The 6,781-nt window shown below is 34.8% G+C and overlaps 1 protein-coding gene across 1 annotated transcript in view; it reads left to right on the top strand.

Moving 5' to 3' along the window:
* LOC108374830 (uncharacterized) overlaps window positions 1–6,781 on the top strand; it is a 14,436-nt gene that overhangs the window by 5,953 nt on the left and 1,702 nt on the right. The window lies entirely within an intron of this gene.

Below are 6,781 nucleotides of genomic sequence, written 5' to 3'. Positions count from 1 at the left end.
TCAAAGCATACTGAGCATCTTTCTCTTTGACACCATGTCTGAAATCCCACGTGATCTGTCAAATACTAATGCATGAAAATCCTAACCTCAAAAAAATCACCCGTTAGTATAGATAGTATAGATAACAAATTATACACTCAACGCTAACAAAATAATTAGTAAATTGATCTAAAAGTGGATATGTGGAACATCCGGTTCTGTATCAAGTTATTCTCTCTGACTTCAAAGCACTTCCATTTAAAAAGGGTAAAAACCTGGCTGCAGTCGACAATGAGCGAAAATGGAATGAACGGAAACTATAAATAAATTTATAGGTCAATTGTTTATTACTTTGCCTTTAGGTTTGTGTCTTCTAAGCGTACATCGAAAGTTTTGTATCACAGAACCAATCTGAGATTATTGATAAAACTATAGACCGGTTGGGTGAAAAGCTAAGACGTTTACTTCTTAAGTAATTACAGCAGATGCCAGAAAACATATAGCGCATATATATTCCTATAATAAAAATAGCATCTTAGAGGCAGCTAATATATCTATTTTAAATTATAGTTAAATCATTAGTTAAACTTTTAATTAAGTTTAACTAATCATTTAACTATACTTCAAAATAGATAAGTTAACGGCCCTTAATGAATTTTTTATTTATTACACGGTGTGACAAAACAAAATCAAGTAATATATTTAACATAAATGAATATACCATAATATAGCATAAAAAATCTGCATACTCAAAATGTTCAATACTTCCTCACATTTATACATACCTATGTATATAATTTAAGAGAAGATATTTCGCTGGAAAGCAATGATTATAAATTGTTAATTTACCTTACAAAATTGCGGAGGAATATTACAGAGTATACAGAAAAAGTTTATTTTTTTACATTTTTTATTTTGTATAACGTCTGGTCCGGCTATTTGGTTGACTATACAGGTATGTAGAGCTATGAATTTAAAAAATACATCAGGGTTTAGTTGAGATATTCGCTTTTGACCACTATGTTTTGTACATTTCCCAGTACTGCAAAGCTTTTGACTGCCATTCACCTGGGAGTGGCCAGAAGTGATTCGTGTGCTTACGGTTCAAATCTCAGCTAACTACGTCCGGCTATTTATTTCCATGAATCCTCAGGGTAACGACCGAACGCTTGTTTGGGAGCTAGCAAAAGTGGGAAGGCGTAACACCCCGGGTGCGCTGGGCTTGGGTTCCGCCACGTTAAAACCCTGTATGAAAGAAAACACATGCCTCGGATGACACCCCTTCCTTTGATGACGATCACGGCAAACATAGGAAGGACTATGATTTTAGGGTATGCACTTGGAATATCCGAACCCTTAATCGGGATGGTGCTTCTGCCTGGCTGGTTGATGTCCTAGAGAAAATAAAGGCTGACGTCACCGGCATCCATGAAATGCGATGGACGGGGCGAGGAAGGTAAGCGTGGAGCCTTGCGACGTCTACTACAGTTGCCACGTAAAGGAGCGCAATTCGGTGTTGGATTTGTGGTAGGAGGGACCGACGTTGACTCTAGTGGACGAAAGTCTAGCCACAGTCCGCATCAAAGCGAGATTCTTCAACATCTCGCTCATATGTGTCAATGCCCCGATGGAAGAGAAAGACGAGGCACCCAAGGACCTCTTAGCGTAGAGCGTACATATTAGCGCTGCCCCCGGCACGTATAAAAATCATGCTTGGCGATTTAAATGCCAAGGTGGGCAACGAAGGGATCTTTGGCGCCAGTGTCGGAAAATTCAGCCTCCACATAGAAACGGCGGGCTGAGGCTGATCGACTTCACCGGGGGCCGAAACTTGGCAGTATGTATTACTGGGTTCTAGCATAAAAAAAGATTCATCAAGCTACATGGGTGTCTCCACATCGAAAAACGGAAAACCAAATCGAGCATGTTGTGATAGACGGAAGGCATGCTTCCAGTGTTTTAGATGTACATACGTACACTCCGAGGGCCACGCACCGACTCGCACTACTATATTGATGCAGCCAATATACGACCCCACCTCGGTGCAGGAAAAAAAGGCCCACAACAATGCAAGGAAAGTTAAATGTCGAAAAGCTGCAATCAAAACAGACGGCCAATGGATTCGCCGCTCGACCCTCATACCTGCTGTGAGAGAGCACTCTTCAACAAACCGACTTGCGCGAGCAGTGGAACCGCATTTCCCGCTAATTACTGGTACGTTGAAGAGTGTGAGAAAAATGCTTGAAATGCTGGCCGACAGAAAAAACACCCAAATTTCTAGTAGAGAGTTGAGTGACTTACGGATGGTTTCAAGACTCCTGTAGGAACAACCATGGCGATCTAATGACCGATGTCCAGAACGTACTCAAAAAATGGAGGGAACACTTTTCGACCCTTTTGAATGGCCGAATGGTTTGGTTTAAAGTCTCACACTGACGGGGTTAGGCTACCGATGCTTCCTCCTCGTAAAATAATCATGCGCAGTAAAAAGTTAACGATTTAATTCGACGAATAGTTTTATATCAACTTCTGTGAACTTCACTTTATGTGTTTTGTACAACATATTTACGTCTATTGGTTACAATAATTTTAAGCTGTAATAAAAATTTTTTTCGTAAGTTATTGGTTTTGAATTTTTTTTTGTATTTTTGGATTTATTGTTTTTTTTACGTGGTTTCCTTTATGAGGTATTCGTTTCTGTCCATATATTTTTGTGCATATAAGATGCGAATGCAATTAAAATTATTATTATTATTAAGGTATATTGAGAAATTGTATATGTATTATATTATAATTAGTATACGTATATATGTATGTATTTATGCTGATGCATTTCAATTGATTGTAATTTGTAGCAAACATAGCACTCGCACCTCAAAGGGTTAGTTTCTTTGTTTACAGTTTTTTGACATTATAAATAGCTACAAGAGAGTTCGAGGTAGTTGTCACAATGTTGCAAGCAAATAATAAATGGCCAAATTGCCCCCAAAATATATGTAAATACTTCCAAAGGAGCAACACATAAAACGTTCAACGAATAAAGGCAACATTGTGAAATATAAGGCAGCCGAATGTCAGAAAATGGACAGAGAATGCTGCTTTATTACTTCACCTGTTTATTGCGCCATGGTTGTCACTTCTACCTTATTAAAAATGCCTTGATTGGTACCATGATTCAATAATAAAAGGTTTGCTCAAAAAACAGTTTTCTCGCTCCCTCTTGACAAAATCGGCTCCCTTAGCAAGGCACTGTGTGTGGGTTCGTGTGTGTGTGCAACGCTTTTGTAAGGAAGCTAAGGGAGTGTCAAAACTCTAATGTCACTAATGAGCAAACCTTTAATTATTGAATCATGGATTTGTACCATGGTGAAATAAATATAAGGTGATGCCACTTACATAACCTCACTTTTTCTGCATGCCAATTGCGGCCATGCATTTTGGGGTAGTAGAAAAAGGGGGAAAAGATTAGGATTATTTTTACTACTTTTTGGGTACTATTTCCAATACATACATATATCAGTGGACCCCACATCAGTTAAATGAAACTTGCATCAATAAAATATTTTTTCTGTAAGCCAGTGTAATTACAGTTTCAATTTTTCGCTCAAAAGAAATTATTCTTACTTAATTTTTATTTTTTCGATCAAATATATTGATTTTAATAATTATTATTCAGTTATATTCTTCTACCTTAAAATTATTATTTGTAAAACTTTAAGGCCACACGGTCGTACCGCACAAATATGGTTAATACTTAAAAAATAAGGACTATTTTCCGTCTTTCATTTATTCATATTAAAACAAATTAAATTATACCGTTCCCTTTATTTAATTATTCTTAAATTCTACTAAAAATGACACATTAGCCCGTATGGAATTTCATTTGTATTTTTTCCTTAATTTTATTAAGACCTTTATTTTCGTTAACATTTAAAAATTGAGTTTCTAAATTCTATCAGTTATATTATAAAATCATTATGCGTTTAAATTGTTAGACCAAAGTGCATTATCGTAGCCATCTGATGCATTGCTCCAATAATCTGCTGGATATGTACAGTATATATTTTTNCGAATAAAGGCAACATTGTGAAATATAAGGCAGCCGAATGTCAGAAAATGGACAGAGAATGCTGCTTTATTACTTCACCTGTTTATTGCGCCATGGTTGTCACTTCTACCTTATTAAAAATGCCTTGATTGGNGTTATATTATAAAATCATTATGCGTTTAAATTGTTAGACCAAAGTGCATTATCGTAGCCATCTGATGCATTGCTCCAATAATCTGCTGGATATGTACAGTATATATTTTTTCAAAAATTTACTTACAAAATCGCAATTATTGGAAATTATCGCTCAAATTTTCCAATGAATTTGAAACGAAAAGTCAAAGCAAAAGCGAAACGAAGAAACAGTTACTACGTTTATACGTAAGCAATTTGCAAACAAAAATAACTTGCAAATACCTAACTCACTGTTTATTCGATGGTGAAAAATTCTTTTTTAATATTGCCTGATTATAAAAAAGCCCATATAAAATGACCATCGAAAAAAAAATAAAGTTAAAAATGGTCTTGATTATTAAAAGGCAATAAGATGACCATCGAAAATGAACTTAAGAACGGCGGCGTCTTGCGCTTATTTGCAAATAGTACCACTAATCACTACTTATTTGCGTGATTTAGTTATTTGCAAATAAAAAGTTAACTCAGCGTTTATACGGCAAAGTTTAGCATTTTGCAAATTGTTATTTGCAAATAATACGTGCGTATAAACGTAGTAAGTGATAATAATAATAATAATAGATTGGCACCTACACATATGTTAGTGTTTGGCCGAGCTTCTCCTCCTACTTGTGGCGTGCGCCTTGATGTTGTCACACAAAGCGGGGGGACCTACAGTTTTACGCCGACTCCGAACGGCGATTGTATTTTTACGAGAAGCTGTTTTTCATGGCAGAAATACACTCGGAGGTTTGCCATTGCCTGCGAGTAAGTGATAACTATGCATAATTATTTCACAAAATTGTGTGCTCCATTTTTTTCCATTTTGCCCAGAAATGAAATTGGAATGAATAGATTAGGCATTACTGTAACGCTACTAAGCCGAAATTGCCAAAATTACAACAACCAACCCCTAAGTGACAACACCTTATTATTATTTCACCATGGATTTGTACCATGATTCAATAACACAAGGTTATGTAATTTGTGACAGCTAAAATTTGACACTCCTTTATCTAGATTTGTATTTTGGATGTAGGAGAAAGGGGAAGAATGTGGTCGCCTTTTGCGAAAACGATAGTAGAAAGGTACTAAGAAAGTGCGCAAAGTATACAATTAGAAGTAAAATGTGTATTATTAATTATATGTGAATTTGCAATATATTTGGTGGTTTAATGGAAATACTAAGCAATACGTAAAAATATAGATTTTAAGTTAAAGTTATTCGTCATGTCCTGGAGCAAATCTACAATACCGACCGTTCAGCTATGCAAAAACAAAAATGCAGATCAATAGAACTTTTTACGCTCATTTTAACCATGCCAAAATTATTTAGCACAAGTAAAATATAAAGACGTTTAAGAAGGTTACAATTAAATTCTTTAATTTTTTTTTAAATATTAATATCTTATGAACCACATAACCGATTAAAAAACTAATAACATCACCATAAAGATAATCAGTTTATCTTTCAGTTGATATATATAATTGAAATTGTTTTTTATATATTTAAACCAAAACAACTAAAAAACGAACATATCGTCACTAGACACGAATAAAGGCGCGAGCTCAAAAGTTGACGGCGAACAAAGACGCATAAAAATACTTTAGCGTCAAAGACTCTTAACATACTTCGCCGAAGTTTTTCATAAGCATCTTTTTTCGGAAAATTTTTTTACGCGCCTTTTTTCGCCGTCAAAATACTAGCACGCCTTTAATCGTGTGTTCCATGAAATAACCTTTTTTGAAAAAAACTGCTTGATTAATGGTAAAGAAATTTATATTATTTAGAAAGTACAAGCTATTATTTTTAATGCGATATACACATTTTATCATGATCTACTTTTGGGTTTTAAGAATTAAGTGAAATAAAAAAATATGTAAACAAAGCAAATAAACCTCTTATATCTTATTTGTTTTTTACCTGCGCCAAATAAATTTGGTGTCGTGGAAATCAGCGTAAAAAGTTCTATCAATCGCCATTTTTAGTTATTTTATAGCTAAACGGTCGCTATTCTAGACTTGTTCCGGAAATTTACGCATACGAAGGTGATGACAACGAATATTTAGTATGAAGAAATTTTGGTTTTACTACTAATATAACTAGAAACTGTAGAGTGAGCAACATTCTGCACAAATAAAGGAGCCGATTTTATGTGTGGGAGCGAGATGACTATTTTATGGATTTGTACCATGATTCAATAATAGAAAGGTTTTGTAATAAAACAGTCTTCTCGCTCCCACACATAAAATCGGCTCCTTTACTTGTGCAGAATGTTGCTTACTCTATAGTTTCTAGTGATATTAGTAGTAAAACCAAAAATTCTTCATACTAAATATTCGTTGGCGTCACCTTCGTTTGCGTAATTTTCAAGAACAAGTGTAGAATAGCGACCGTTTAGCTATAAAATAACCAAAAATGCCGATTGATAGAACTTTTTACGCTGATTTCAACGATACCAAATTTATTTGGCGCAGGTAAAAGAAGAAGGTATAAGAGGTTTATTTGTATTTTTTATTATCACTAAATTGTTGACACCCAAAAGTAGATCATGATAAAATATGTAATATCGAATTAAA

Source organism: Rhagoletis zephyria, unplaced genomic scaffold, assembly GCF_001687245.7.
Source record: "Rhagoletis zephyria isolate East Lansing unplaced genomic scaffold, Rhagoletis_zephyria_1.1 Rzeph_scaffold_08173, whole genome shotgun sequence".
In the NCBI taxonomy this organism is placed as follows: Eukaryota; Metazoa; Arthropoda; class Insecta; order Diptera; family Tephritidae; genus Rhagoletis; species Rhagoletis zephyria.
This window is presented reverse-complemented; position numbering and strand designations above follow the sequence as displayed.